The following is a 16,674-nucleotide window of genomic DNA, read 5'->3' on the forward strand; positions in this document are numbered from 1 at the left end:
GCCCTGCGCCTCCCGCCGCTGCCGCTGGCTCCGCCCCTGGGGTTCGGCCCGCCCCTCCTGGCCTCTGATCCCCAGCACTCGGGTGCGCGCCACCGGATCTTGACTCCTGCTCGCATCCCCGCACCCCTGAGTGGGCCCCCTGGAACCACAAACGTGACTTCGCCCCGGCTCCTGCTACCTAGTGTTAACAGTCATGGGTGCGATGAGTTGTGTGTGGGACACCAGGCAACTCGCTCCGAAGCCAACCATGTGCTTTCCCCAAAGCGCGGCGAGCTTCACGCCTCGGACAACGCCTGGTACATTTTCGCGCTCTTCCCGTCAGGAGGTGGTACCCGCAGGGAGCCAGGCCGCCTGTCCCGGGCCAATCGCATCGCTCTCGGAGCCGAATGGGGCGGGACAGAGGCACGAAAGGGCTGTCCCAATTGGAGCGTTCGAAATATCCTGGATACAGGCGGGTAAGCACGGGCTGGAGGCCCCGCCCCTCCTGCGATCACCATGGTAACCGAAAGGGCGCTGCTAGGAGTTGGCGCCAGCTCTCTGGCCTTGGGCTAGCCCTCGAGAGGTGACCAGGTAAGGGTACAGCCACTGTCCCGTATGTTTGAAGTCTACATTGAGCGGATTTGACTACACTTTCCCTTAAAAGGGGAGCATATGAAAATGGGACCGACAGAAGTAAGGAGGTAAGGGACCCGACAGCCAGGACTAATTTAAGCCTTGCAACACCTTTATACATTTTGCAATTCCTGGTCATCTAGGTATAGTCCTTTGGCAGTGTTGCTTTCAGCTGCCTCCACATACACCAAAGATGCAAAAATGATGTTTATTTAGGGGTGGACTGGATTTCACTTATCAACCCACCATAGCATTTAATGTTGGTGATTCCAGCCACCGCTTTTCATATGTATAACACCTCTTGTTCCATTACATTCTGTTTACAAACGACTAAAAGCTTGTATTATTTGGGAATCTGGACTTCCACCTCTTGTGGACACTTGAGCTTTCTCTTAACCTGATTTTCTAAATGGAGGCTTCACCGTGTTTGCCCCGGTCTACTTTTGGTGAGATTCATAGAGCTCACCCTAAGTGGGTCCCCTGGTTAGACGGTTCTGAAAACTCTTCTTGTTTCTTCCCCAAACTCAGTAAGCTGCCTTACCTGAAACCAAAAATAGGGGGGTGAAGTATGAAAAATGGCTCTTACTCTGCAGGGCTTAATGTAGGACAAGCAGTTCTTTACGTGCCAGATGGATTCTTGGAATGAAGCTGGCTGCTCTGTTCCAGGATCTTTCCTTCGTATGTTTGTGTACTTTTAAATACTCCCCCCGGCAAAGCTAATAGCAAACCTTACAGTTAGGCAAGCTAAAATCCTTACAACCTGCGCAGCTTCTGGAGAAGGACTTCCAACAATCTACTTTGCTTTCTTACCTCCAAAGAAGAAGGCCCGTGACCCCGTGTTCATTCGTATTCCCAGCTCTTCTATGGTCCATTTATGTGTCAAGTTTCATTTCAAGCCCCCATTAGGGTTACTCATAGTCATCAGTGATTGGACTTCCTGTGTTCTTGTTTTTCAAAGCTGTCACCAAATCCTTATACATTTTTTTTGCATAAAGGACTAAGAGCAAGCAGCCAATCTTTCATAATTCTCAAACATGGAAGATGTAAAACCATGGAATTCTATCTGGCAAATGCCTTAAAACCTAAATTCTAGTTCTAAAATTTAATGATCCTGTGACTCATAATCAGGCAGGCCTCCTCCTTGCCTTCCTTCTAGGCTCATAATCTTGACTAATCAGTCATGAGGATGAGGTTAATTAGCGATGTGGATTTATGGTTATTTCTAGCCCACTCCAAACAATGAGTTATGTAAGCAAAGCAACATATATAAAAATGTAAATAAAATTAAAGAAACACTTAAGCAAATAAAGACAATTGGGAACTATGGGCTATGTAAACAAACTGGAACATAAATTAGAATTAAGAAAACAGTTAAGCAAATGCCAACAGTTAAGAATAAAACAACTTGTTAAATGTCTAACACCCACAGCTATTTTGTGGCACACACCTTTAAACACGTGATCATTCATTCGGTAATGTGGAAACTTGATACCATAATTCTGCATTAAGTGATTGGATTAGATTGACCTTTTGCTTGGGAGGCTTTTCTTTTTGATATTATCAATATGAATTGCAATACAAGCTAGAGGAGCCTAGCAAGGATTTCCTCACAGGCTCATTGACAACTGCCATTGATTTAAAGCATAAATTCTTTTAGATTGGTTTCCAAGCCCCAGTAAACAGTCTCGGCTAATTGCATGTGCTCCAAGATCTCTTGTGCTTTTGCCAGTCTCTCATGTAGGATGTTGCCTTGTCTCTACTCAGCAATATGAATCACCTGGTTGATAGTAGAAGCGAACCTCCCTAAGTATCTGAATCCATCTTTAACTGTTTCTAAGGCAGTGATTATTAAAAAGTCAAGGGAAATGTAATTTACTTTTGGCAAGTGTACATTCAGGTAAAGTTAACAGTGACAAAGTGGTGAAAGCCAAGTAGAGGTGCTCTCATATCCACCCCTTTCCATGGGTTTATAATATTAACATCACCATTGCCTCCATCAGATGCCATTACTGAGCACTCCTTCAGGGTGGGACACTGAGCTCTCTGTTCCCTTTTTTCATTTTATTTCACTCTCAGGTCCCTGTCGAGAAGCGATTATTAAATAAGGAAACAGTAAGAGGGTGAGAAATTTACACAAGACCATAAACCCAATAAGGACTAGAGTCTGGATTCAAATCTTGATCTGTGTGGTTGCAAAGCCCACCCTATGAGACACTGCAAAAATAAAAAATAAAAATGGTCATTTAGTCAGGATTACTAAATAAAAATCACAAGGCCTTAACAAGTGAACTATAAAGTAATGAAAATAAGTAACTAGGTACTTAATGAAAAGAGGATATAAACAGAGGGATTAGAGGAAGCCAGACCTCATGGCAGCAGAGGAGGAAAATGAAGACCATCCTTCATGGCTATCTAGGATCCTGCCGCTCTGCCATGCCTGCCTTCGGTGATCTCCATCTGCTCTAAACTCTCTCAGAACATATCGCCTATAATAGAATTTACCACTATACTAGATCGTTCTGTGTTATTTGCTCTCAATTCACCTGTTCGTTTTCTCATCTAGTTCATAAACATGTGACGGGCAAGGCATTTTGAAATGTGACTATAACATGATTGATTTGGCTTAAAAAAATAAATAAATAGAGATCTAAGAAAGAGTTAAACTTCCCTAGTTGTCACTTTGGGTAAACTGCCTAAATACTTATTCCCAAACATATTTCTTCTCTAACCGCTTTAGGAATGACTCTTAAGAAGTGGTCTTTACAGTGGAGAGTACATGTGACATGTGACAAATTTTTATCTTCTGAGAATGTATTTGATTGAGCAACCACAGGATCAATGGAATATCAGTGCACCCTTCTACGATGAGGTCCTTAAAAGAGAATATTTATTGGCATACAGTAGTCTCCCCCTAATCCACAGTTTCATGTTCCTTATTTCAGTAACCCACAGTCAATTGTGGTCCAAAAATATTAAATTGAAAATTCCAGAAATAAACAATTCATCAGTTTTATTTTTTTTAATATATTTTATTGATTTTTCACAGAGAGGAAGGGAGAGAGATAGAGAGTTAGAAACATCGATGAGAGAGAAACATCGACCCGCTGCCTCCTGCACATCTCCTACTGGGGATGTGCCCGCAACCCAGGTACATGCCCTTGACCGGAATCGAACCTGGGACCTTTCAGTCCGCAGGCCGACGCTCTATCCACTGAGCCAAACCGGTTTCGGCCAATTCATCAGTTTTAAATTGTGTACTGTCCCACCCAGGATGTGAGCCATCCCTTTGTCCAGCATATCCACCCTGTGCCTATTAGTCACTTAGTAGCCATCACTCCATAGCCATCTTAGTTATCAGATCTACTATTGAGACATATTGTGTTCAGGAAACCCTTATTTTACTAAATAATGGCCCCAAAGCAAGAATATTTTAAACTTTATCATAGTTATGTGTGTATAAGAAAAAAACCTAGTTAGGATTTGGTACTATCCATGGTTTCAGGCATCCACTGGAGGTCTTGGAGCATATGCCCCGCAAATAAGGAAGGACTATACATAATTTCTTGAAGGTTTGAGAAAAAGCTCCATCCCTCATGGTCTTTCATTCCTCACAGCACCTAGTATAGTGCAGTCTCACACATAGTAGGCACTTGGGGCTGACACTGTCATGTGCTTGCCTGTCACCCATTGGCTCACCTTCTGCTCTGAGGGAACCCTGATTTTATTCCAATGGCAATGTGCTCAGTCTCAGTCAAGGTTGAAGTTAAATAAGAACATCCTGTCCCCTGCCTTCTAGCATGTCATGGGAAGAACGACTTTCCTCATTAAAAAAAAAAAAAAAAATGGTAGGGGACAGACATGAATTTTCTCTCTTTCCTTTAGTCTCTTTCCATCTTTGGATATAGTTCTGTTCCTGGAGGGGTGGCAGCAGCCATCTTATGATAATGAGGTGACAATCCTATATAATAAAAGCCCAGCGACTGAAAGGTAAAATGACCAGAATGACCAGTTGACCAGTTGCTATGATGAGCACTGACCACCAGGGGGCAGACGCTCAATGCAGGAGCTGCCCCCTGGTGGTCAGTGCACTCCCACAGTGGGACCACCGCTTGGCTGACCAGGATGAGTGGCTGCTCCTGCAGCGGGCTGATCCCCGCAGGCCACGCCCTCCACCAGTGCACTAATCCCATGCACTGGGCCTCTAGTATGAGGATAAAAACCAACATGGTTTGAGGGTTTATCTCTGTGGTCTTTCTCCCACAAACCCATAATCCCAATCTAATCATGAGAAAAACATTGAATAAATCCTAATAGAAGGACAGTCTACAAAATACCTGACTAGTACTCTTCAAACCATCATGGTTATTAAACACAAGGAATATCTGAAAAACTGTCACAACCTAGAGCTATGGAGATATGACGACTAAATGTAAGGTGGTATCCTGGATTGGATTCTGAACAGAAAAAGGACATTGGGTGAAAACCACTAAGGAAATCTCAATAAACTATGGACTTTAGTTAATAATAATGTGTTACTATTCCTTCATTAATTGTAACAACTGTACCATATAAATGTAAGAGGTTAATAATAAGGGAAATAGGGTGGTAGGTATTGGAGAACTCTCTGTACTATTTTTCTGCAAACATTTTTCTGTAAATATTCTAAAATAAAACATTGAAAACAAAAATAAGCACAGTGAATGGGGCAGAAAGATAGGGAGACCCTGGGTGCTTGCAGACATTGTTGAACTTCTGAACAAAACCAGCAATTGCTTACTCCCAGGTTTTTAGTTATGTGAGAAACTTTATTTCCCATTTTAAAATTCCTGTGGGTTGGGTTTTCTGTTACTTGCAGCAAAGTTTGTCTAACACTATAAATACTTAAAGGATGGATGGATGGAAGACTAGCTTAGCACAGTGTCTGGCATGTAGGAGGAGATCCTACAGTTTGGAAGATGTAGTATAAAGCATTTGTCTACTCTTTGACTTAGGTTCCTGGGAGATGACTTCTAAAAACTTTGGAATTTCCCAAGTGATAGGAGTGTCTTTGTTATTTATGAGCCCCTTGGATCACACCTGAGTTTATACAAGCAAGAAAACTCAAAAAGAAGGAAGGGAGGGAGGGAGGGAAGGAGGGAGGGAGAGAAGGAGGAAGGACGGAAAGAGAATGGAAGGCAGAAAGACCACCCATGTAATTAGAGGGTTGGGGCTTTGAGCCAGCTCATCCTCCCAGGAGGGGAAGGGCGCTGGAGATTGAATTCCATCACATAGCCAATGAATCAATCAATCATAACTATATAATGAAGCTCTAAGAAAAACTCTGGACACCAAAGCTTAGTGGAACTTCCTGGTTGCTGAACCAATTGATGTGCCAAGAAGTTGATATGCCCTGACACCACTCAGGGAGAGCATAGGGACTCTGTTTAGGATCCTCTTAGACCTTGACCTACGTGTGTCTTCATTTGTCTGGTCCTGGTTTTTATCCTTTAAAATAAAACTGTAATCATAAGGCTAGTGTTTTTCAGAGTTCTGTGTCATTCTAGTGGATTAATGAACCTGAGGGGATCATGGAAACACCCAAATTTGTTACCAGTTGTTCAGAAGCACAGATGGCTGGGGAACCCTAAACTTGTGGCCAGCATCGGAAGTACGGGCAGTCGTACTGGGCTCTGTACTAGTAATCTAGTCCTGTGTAATAATTTACCCCCAAATAAAACACATTTATTATCTTAGAGTTTCTCTGTGTTAAGAATTTGGATGCAGCTTACCTGGGTGCCTCTGACTTAGATTCTCTCATGCAATCAAGGTGACAGCTGTCACCTCAAGCCTAACCAAGGGGAGGATCCACTCCCCAGCTCACTCACGTGGTTGTTGGCGGGCCTCATTCAGGTGCTCAGTGACTGTTGGCCAGAGTTTCTTAACCCTGAAACCCAGGCCTGTGCCCCGACCAGGAATCGAACTAGTGATCCTTTGGTGCATGGGACAGTGTTCAACCAACGGAGCCACACTGGCCAGGGCAGCTGTTTGAGTTCTTGCTTTTAACTCTTGTTGGTAAATATCCAAGTGTCAACCTGCTTGATTATAGAGGAATTCTATTTTTTAGGTTTTCAGCAACTGCCTGTCTTTCACAGAGGCTGTACCATTTATATTCCACCAAAAGTGCAAAAGGGTAAATGTGTAGCTTTTAATATAGCGTCTAGGAATGTATCTTATATACTCTACCCCTTGGAGAAAAGTTCTTTTGACATTCAACTTTATATCCTGAACAACACCTCACATATAATTGATGCTTCAAAAATATTTTGTTAAATAAATGCATAAATAGGGCATAAAAAAAATCACTATCTTGAAACAAAGGAGTCTGCTTTTATTTGAGACATTCTAAAAACTTCAGACAAGATCCAAATAGCTGCTGAACAGTGTCCCTAGAGATATATATTTTTAAAGCTGGTATATAAATCCAGAGTTTTATTTCTTAAAAACAAGTAGTCCCACAGTATATTTCTTTTTCTCTCACCAGCTTCTTGTCAACACTAGACTCATCTCCTAGTCCTGTTTCTTTTCTAGGCTCACAATAAAACTGATTTAAAGTAAAAGTTTCTTTAAGAATTATGCTACAATATGCTGATCTGAAAATAAATTTTCTAAAATTATTATTTTTGCCCATAAGGGGGCCATCAAAGATTTCCTGGTGATATTATTTTCTAAGAACTTATGCACAGGTTATAAACTTCCTTCTGTCAGAAGCGACTAGATGATATTTTTGATTATCTTCCATTTCAAATTTCTAAGTAAGATTTTAACGCAGCAACAATTAAAATGAATTCAAAAGGTCTTTTATTTTATTATAATTAATAACTTTGTATTACAGGGAAAGTGCTGTTGAAGTATATATTGAAAATTTCATTTTTTAGAAAGAATCTTGGGGATATTTTCCTTATGATGTTTTCCCTCCTATGTTGCTACTCACTCGCACAACAATGTGGAAAAAGGAGAGGAGGTAAAATAAGTAAATGGTGCTTCACAAAACCATAAGCTAGAGATGGACAGGCAAAAAGGTTAGGTATTTACCAAAAATTAAATTTTATAATCTCTGGAAATTTTGGTTATCTTAATTATTCAGGGATTAAAATCATATCTTAGACAGTTGCCCAACACAAGACCCCATTTCCTCTTGAAGCTCACACCTATGCCATGAGCCCTCATAGCCACACAGCTCAACCCTCCTAGCCTCAGCTCATTGGACCAGGGATGAGCACCTGACCAGGACTCAGCCAGTCTCTCTCCTGGTGACTTGCCCTTGCACCAGGAAGACAACGATTTATTTGCCGGCTGCTTGAATTGAGGACATGTGGCCTGCGGACCTCTGGGTCAGTCATGTTTAATCAACAGCACAGGGAGAAGCAGAGAAAACCACTTGTAAACAGAACACCCACAGAAAGGAGAAACAGTGCAGCCTGGCAAGAGGTGAGGTTGTAGGAGAGGGTGGGCAGGTAACTAGACAGCTCTCAGGATTCTGAAGGCTTTCCAATTCCTGGTCACCCTAGATAGAGTATCTCAGTTTTTCTCTTTTTAAAAAATATATTTTTATTAATTTCAGAGAAGAAAGGAGAGGGAGAGAGAGAAACATCAATGATGAGAGAGAACCACTGATCAGCTGCCTCCTGCACGCACCCATTGGGGATTGAGCCTGCAACCCGGCCATGTGCCTTTGACCGGAATCAAACCCAGGACCCTTCAGTCTGCAGCCTGACACTCTATGCACTGAACCAAACCAGCCAGGGCGAGTACCTCACTCTTGACCGACCCACCACTACCTGGTACCTGGAAGATGACTTAATTTTGAATCATGTGTACATCTGTGACAGCAATTAAAAAAGGGGGTGAAACTCAAGATGAAACTGGGTGGGTGTTTTCAGGGAAGTCCTGGGGAACCTGCATAAGAAGAATGGAGGAAAGGCAGAGGTAGAGATACCAAGGAGGGAGCTGAAAGTCTGAGAAGAGGGTGACAAGTTCAACTATGCACATGTTAAGCCTGTGGAATCTGCAGAAATACTGTGGACTGTGTCCGGGGGGCAGTGGTGGGTTTAAGCTCAGGAAAGAGATCTGGACTAGAAAGAAGGATTTTGGAATTATTAACATCTTGATGGTATTAACAGTCATGACATTGAATGAGATCACACAGGAAGACTGTGAAAAGCAAGAAAAATGAGTGTCCATGACAGCACCTATAATTAAGTGACAGATGAAGAAAAAATGAGCCATAAAGGAGACGTTGGGGTGGGAGAGAGACCAGGAAAGTACAGCAGCACAGAAACCAAGAGCGTTTGAAGAAAAAGAGAGAGAGGTCACTAGTGCAACCGAGTTTTGGTCTCAGAGGTGTGCACTAGATTTAATGACAAGATGAGCATTGGTGCCCCAGTGAGAGCCGTTTTAGGGAAGTTGGACGTGTGGCAGAAGCTGGGGATGGAACTGACAGAGGAGCGGATGGTAGAGAGGACTGCAAACTGGAGGTAGACAGGTCTTTAGAGAAATCTGGCTGTCAAGCAAAGAGAAAGAGCTGGAAGGCAATGTGGGGTTGGGGGAGCCGGGGCAATCTGAGAGACACTTGAGAATGTTGAGATGCCTCACGGGTAGAAGCTTGTAGTAGAAGCAGAGAGGTGCACCCCTGGTGAATGGGGTTCTAAGAAAGTAGAGAAGATGAGATCCATGCCTGGGGCGGTGCTGTCGTTGGTAGGAATTCCCATGAGGGAGAGGGGAAGAAAGATAGAGGGATGTTGAGCTTGCATGTAGAACTAATGACAGGCTCACTTGAACCCCACAGGGACCTTTGGAACTAGAATGCCCTTCAGAGTTGTCCCAATTCAGGCCAAGGCTGGGCATTTATCAGGCAGAGAATGCCAGTTACCCTGCCAGGAAAGGACATGACCTTGGGCAAGATGGCCCTTCTTAGCTGAAGCAATCCCTAAAGGGACCCCAACAGTTGCAGACTGCCTCAGGATGGCAGTCCCAGCAGCCAGGGCCACAAATCCTTCAAAGAAGGGGGATCTGAGGACACAACACAGAGTGCCCCACATTCTTCTCCTTTATATATTAAGTCTAAGCTCCTTGGCCCCATTTTCAACTCCATCCATTTTCTGGTCTTTGCCCACCACTCTAGGCTTCTCTGCTACCTTCTACTGCAACCCTACTCCTTATTCTTTGATCCCCCTATGCCTTTGCACCCCTTGGTCTGATGATCCTGATCTTATACTATTCCTCCTTCAAAATCCTTCTCAGACATTGCTCTTTCTGAGAATGCTTCCCTGACTCTCCCAGATAAGAGTAAATCTCTTCCATGTTTCTCCTACCTTCTATGTATTTCTACTTTTGCACTTAATCATCTCGTGTTGTACTTTATCTCTACCCTCAACTGGACTGAGCTCTCTGAGTGCAGGGACACTGAATAATCTCCGTGTCTCCAGTCCTATGTGTTGGGTATAGAGGAGAAACTGAGTTACCGTTAGTTCATGAATATGTGAATGAATTTATGAATAGATGAATGAATTAATGAATTGGCAAGCTTGAGTTCAGTGGGCTGACTAGTCTGGAGCCTGGTGCCAAGGAGGATCAGCAGCCATCTGAACTACAATGTCCAACGGGCATGGTGAGCCCCTGTCCACCCCATCTTGTGTTGATATCCAAGGGATCCTTTCTGGTGGGTGGGGGCAATATGATTTGTGGAGAGGTAGAGTTTTTATATATATTTACTGACTTGAGAGAGAGAGAGAGAGAGAGAGAGAGAAGAGAGAAATTTGTTGTTCCACTTATTTATGCATTCATTGGTTGACTCTTGTATGTGACCTGACTGGGGATTGAACCCACAATCTTGGTGCATCGGCACAACACTCCAACCAACTGAGCTACCTGTCCAGGGTATGAGGGAGGCAGAATTTTTATCCAAGGAGAAAGGGGATGGAGGAAGGAGAAGGATGGGAATAAATCTATCCTAATGCAAGTAAGACTTCATCTATTTTCTGTGAGTACAAAGAAAGGTTCTAGCCATGTAGGGCCCTGGAGTAGTCCAGGGCTGGCTGAGTGTGGGGCCCGGGTCAGAGCCTTGGGTGAAGGGTATAATCTGATACTGGTGGGGATAGGAGATGACAACAGGAGGACAAGCAGGTCCAGGTTCCCCCAGGCCCACTGTGTGCTGGGCTCAGGAAGAAGACAAATCCTAGATTCATCGGGTCCTATTGAGTCTGGGGCTGGGTACTTCTGAGCCTCCTAAGGGTAGGGTTTCATTACAGGGGATGACAGCTTCTTTCTTCTCCACTTTGATTCACAAATACTTGTTGTCCTCAAGCATTTTCTTATTTGATTCTTATAGTACCCTTTAATATATATTATCATATATGTCACAGTGGTTCTCAACCTCCCTAATGCCGCGACCCTTTAATACAGTTCCTCATGTTGTGGTGACCCCCAACCATAAAATTATTTTCGTTGCTACTTCATAACTGTAATTTTGCTACTGTTATGAATCGTAATGGAAATATCGGATATGCAGGGTGTATTTTCAGGGGTCGCAACCCACAGGTTGAGAACCGCTGATTCATTTCGTAAACACTGATAAAAAACTGACCATGTGCCAGGTACTGTTTTTAGCATTTTATAAATATTAATACATTAGATGTTCATAACATTCCTGTGAGGTCATAGGTACTTTTATCCTGCTTTACAGATTACATAACTAGTGGGTAAATGATTATTTGCATTTTACAGGACAGAGGGGTTTATTCATTCATTCATCAAGTAGTTATTGATTGCTCCCTGGGACAAGGCCCTGTGCTAGGCAGTAAGGCTCCGTGCCAAATAAGATGGGGTAGGAAGCTGACTCTGTTGGGTCCTGAGTTCCATCCTACTAAAGCTTGGTGACTGCAGGTGTTCTCCATGGATGCTTTCTGCTAATCTGTGGAATTTCTTCATTTTTAAGCCACCTGGAAGGTAGAGATAACTGTTTCTTTGGCAAGTACTTGCCTTGTCTATACCCAACTGGCTCTAGTAGGAAGAAAGCAAAGCCCTAGTCCTAAAAGTGAGTGGAATACTTGGTTTCCAGCCCTTCCTGCCTTTCTCCATACCCCCTCCTCCACCTGGAATGCCATCTCCAAAGATTCATCTTTTCTGCAAACTCTGGCAATAGCTGCTTCCAAAATAGCTTCTTTGACTGTCCCCAGCCCCATTATGACAACACATTTAGTGAATACTCATTGTGGACATTTTCTTATTATTATTTTTTAAATATATTTTTTACTGATTTCACAGGGGAAGGGAAAATGAGAGAGAGATAGAAACATCAATGATAAGAGAGAATCGTTGATTGGCTGCCTCCTGCAACCCCCACCATGGGGGTGGGGTTGGTTGAACACTGACCTATGAACCAGGAGGTCCCGATTCGATTCCCGTGCAGATTCAATCCCTAGTGGGGGGCATGCAGGAGGCAGCTGATCAATGGTTCTCTCTCATCATTATGTTTTTTGTTGTTGTTTTTTTGTTTTGGTTTTTAAAATATATTTTATTGATTTTTTTACAGAGAGGAAGGGAGAGGGATAGAGAGGTAGAAACATCGATGATAGAGAAGCAGCGATCAGCTGCTTCCTGCACACCCGCTACTGGGGATATCCCCGCAACCAAGGTACATGCCCTTGACCGGAATCGAACCTGGGACCCTTCAGTCTGCAGGCCAATGCTCTATCCACTGAACCAAACTGGCTAGGGCTCATCATTATGTTTTTATCCCTCTCTCCCTCTCCCTTCCTCTCTGAAATAAATAAAAACATATTTTTTTTAAAAAAAAAAGAAACATCAATGATGAGAGGGAATCATTGTCTGCCTCCTGCACGCCCCCCACTGGGGATCGAGCCAGCAACCTTTCCATGTGCCCTTGACCAGAATCAAACCGGGACCCTACAGTCCACAGGCCGATGCTTTATCCACTGAGCCAAATGAGAGATAGAGAGCCAGAAACACCGATGAGAGAGAAACATCGATCAGCTGCCTCCTGCACATCTCCCACCGGGAACGTGCCCGCAACCCAGGTACACGCCCCTGACCGGAATCGAACCCGGGACCTCCCAGTCCGCAGGCCGACGCTCTATCCACTGAGCCAAACCGGTTTCGGCGCCAGTTTTCTTATTTAATTTTCTTATTTATTTCTCACAACAATCCTATGAGAAAGATCCTATCATCTCCATATCATAGATAAGAAAACTGAAGCTTAACAAAATGAAAGATCTTGTCCAAGGTCACCCAGCTAGTAAGCGGCAGAGCTGGGATTTGAACCCATGTCCATCTGACTAAATACCAAGCTGTTTTTTTTTCTTTTTTTCATTCTCTTTATTTTATTGCATTAGAAATTTATTTCCTTCACATATACAGAATATAAAACCTATCTTCACAATGAATTATGCCTCGCTGCTCTCATTTTTTCACACAAAAATTAATGGCCACTCCCTGAAAAAAACGGAAATAAATCCAGAGGCCCGCGCCCTGAGCCAGGGCACCACACTACTGCTACTTCAGCTTTTGTTTCTGGAATCCTCGGATATTCAACATACATTCCACAATTATGCAGTTGCTTGTGGCCTTCAGTTGTTTCATGTGTGAATTTCTTGTTTGCTCAGCGTGATTTTTATCCCCTGTGATGCACACAGTAAATGCATAATAAATGTTTGTTGAATGAATGGATTTTACATGTATCTTGCTGAAATATACGCAGCTCTATTTGATTCACTAGAGTGGCATACCCGAACAAGAAATAATTTTTCTTAATGTGTCCCTTATAAATTGAACCTGACTATATTTGATTAATTCCACATCGTGCATTTTTATTGCACCGATCACTCTGGTATCAGGTCATATTTATTTTAAAAACAGATTCACAAAGGGTGCTGGGCTGGAGTGACAGTGTAAATATGTTAATAATAAAAATAATACTAAAGATATTTTACTGGAAACTCTCACATGCTAATGATGAGTAAGTGCATTCTACAGAAATATGTTTTGATTTACAATGCAATTAATTTTAAAAAAAAGAATCAGATCCTGTACCCTATCTTGCATACTTAGAGAATGAAAACTAAAAATGAATATTCAGGTCATAAAAATCAGAGGAACAAAAAACCGCCTTAAAGACCTTTAGCATTTTTGTTAGAACAATAGCCCAATCACTGAAAACGGTGCCATTGTCAGCTCAAACGCGTCCAGATTAGAAAGATCCTCCTGGGTCGGCCTCGGAGATTTTGCACTGCGCAGAGCACGCCCACACCCTGTACAGCCCTCACCATGCAAAACACACGAATTACCCAGAGACGGAAGAACCCTGGCACCTTCAATCACGCAACGCAAGGCTTTGGGGGTTTCTTGTTCAGGAGGAAGCGAAGTCTTTCATGTCAACTCGCATTGTGGGATGTGTGAGCATTTCCATAGTTAGGGACTTGGCCCCGTCTTAGGATCCAGCTAAAAAACAAATGCATTCTCATACCCTATTCAAACGGCAAGAAATAAGAAATGTGCTTCGTTTGGTATTTCATCACTCAACTCAGACGCTCTAAGAAAGCGTGCATTCTTATGCACACTTTGGGGAAAGATGCCCATTTCTGTAATAGGATTTATAAAGTTGACTCTGCCTGCTTTGTATCCAAGAGAGGGAGAAGCAGATGCCGCCAAGCGATCACGCACCACAGGGATCTTCGTGGCCGTGCAAAATGCTTGCGATTTCCCCTCATTTATTTATTGAGGACAGATCTGCCGTGATGCAGCAGGCACCAGACTTGCAGCTAGAACTATCTGGCTTATTAACCAAATCTTATGTACAACTTTAATCTAAAAAAAATAACATTTTAATTACCAAAAGAAGAGATGCTGTCTTGAGATAGTGCATTTTCATGTTTCTCTTATGCATCTTAAAAGAAATATTATAGAATGAATTATCACAATTTTCATTTAAAAAAAAAATACAACAAGCCCAAAAACATAGAGACTAAACTGGGCCTTTAAAAGATTTCACAGCTTAGTAGCCAAATTATATCCCCTGAGAAGCAGAATCAGGGAGAAGAAAGTAACAGAAAATACCACATAAGAGCTTTTTGTTATAGGCCTTTTAGCATTATTTTACCTTTAATCTCCAGGCACAATTACTTTGTGAAAAATAAAATTTTAATTTAGAAATAAAATAGCAAAGTAATTTATATCAAATGAGAAAAATGGAAATAAAATATAGCATTGGAAAACTTGATGATGCTTAAATGTTTTGTGGCTTACCACCAACTCGTCCCAGTTAGAAACCACCTTACTCTGGGTATTCTGTGAAATATCTTTAAAAGGGGAGGAGAGTTGACTTTCTACTCAAGGGGATGTTTAATATGCAATGAATAACACAACTTCTTCCTGTTTAAGCTTCTCTCCCATCTGGTCTTCACAAGCTCTTCATATGGGACAGACAGGTGTATTATGGTTAAAAGATGAAGCTTTGGGCACACCCGTGTTTAAATCCCCACTCTGCAAGTGATCTTGAACAATTGGCTTCTCTCAGCCTCAGTTCCTCATCTCTGCATTGGTGGAATTATAGTAGCTACTGCTTAGGGTTAGTGTTAACATGAAAGGAGATGGTGCATGCAAAAAAAAAAAAAAAAAAGGAATCAAGTATTCCATAAATGTGAGGGGGAAATGCTAAGCCGAGTTTTAACTCCTATTCTGTTTTTATGGCCTGTTGTATGCAGCCAATCAACACTTTAAAAAAATGTTTTTATTTCAGAGAGGAAGGGAGAGAGAGAGAGAGTTAGATACATCAATGATGAGAGAGAATCACTGATTGGTTGCCTCCTGAACAGCCCCCACTGGGGATCGATCCTGCAACCCAGGCATGTGCCCTTGACTGGAATCAAACCCAGGACCCTTCAGTCAACAGGCTGATGCTCTATCCACTGAGTCAAACCAGCTAGAGCCACACATTTTTTGATAATGAAGTTCTGATTCTTTATTCCCCTTCTCGGTTCCAGAGTGTCCTCTGCAGGCATCGTTTCCTTTGTCCTCTAAGCAGCATGCTTCTTCCACGCTGCCTTCTGGCTCCTGAAAGGTAATTTGCAATGGCCAGCATGACCAGTGTTTTACCCAGAATTGAGAATATGGCAGATTAACACCAAACGTTGTCCTGCTTTTTAGTTTTTAATGACCTTGCCAGTTCAGAGAACCAACTTGCTTTTTCCCAATGTGGGTCAAAACATTAAAGTGAATTTTCCTTAGGTTGTCACAGCTAAGTTGTCTGATTTCCCCACTCCCATCCCCACCAGGAAAGAGGGGCAGGCCAGGCTGGGGTGAGTCTCATGGGGCTGTGGTGGGGCTCTGGCTAAAAGAGGTTGTCATCTGGCTGAGGTAGTGGATATTTATTTTGTTCTTTGAGTTATAATCTAATACTACTTAATTTTGTTGCTCTAATTGACTCTCAAATTGGCTCCTATGTCCCCTTGACATACCCCATCAATGTAGGTTTGTTTGTTTTTTTCAACCCCTTCCTTACCTTTTGGTTATTTCCTGTCCAAACCCTAGTATCAGCCATTTTTCCAAGGAGTCCTGGTTTCTTTTACTGAACAGTGGTATAGGAGACCAAGATCTTGCCCTAACTGATTTGGCTCAGTGGATAGAGCGTCGGCCTGCAGACTGAAAGGTCCCAGGTTCGATTCCGGTCAAGGGCATGTACCTTGGTTGCAGGCACATCCCCAGTAGGAGGTGTGCAGGAAGCAGCTGATTGATGTTTCTCTCTCATCGATGTTTCTAACTCTCTATCTCTCCCCGTTCCTCTTTGTAAAAAAATCAATGAAATATATTTAAAAAAAGAGAGAGAGAGAGACCAAGACCTTGGCACTAGGTATGCTCTTATGGCAAGAAAATTTACTTAAAAAATATATATAAATATATATATATATATATACATATATATACACACATATATATATACATATATATATATGTTTTTGTTTTTTAGTTTCTGACAGCATCTCCAACTCACTCACAAACAAAAGTCATTGT

This window comes from Myotis davidii, unplaced genomic scaffold, assembly GCF_000327345.1.
Source record: "Myotis davidii unplaced genomic scaffold, ASM32734v1 scaffold142, whole genome shotgun sequence".
NCBI classification, from domain to species: Eukaryota; Metazoa; Chordata; class Mammalia; order Chiroptera; family Vespertilionidae; genus Myotis; species Myotis davidii.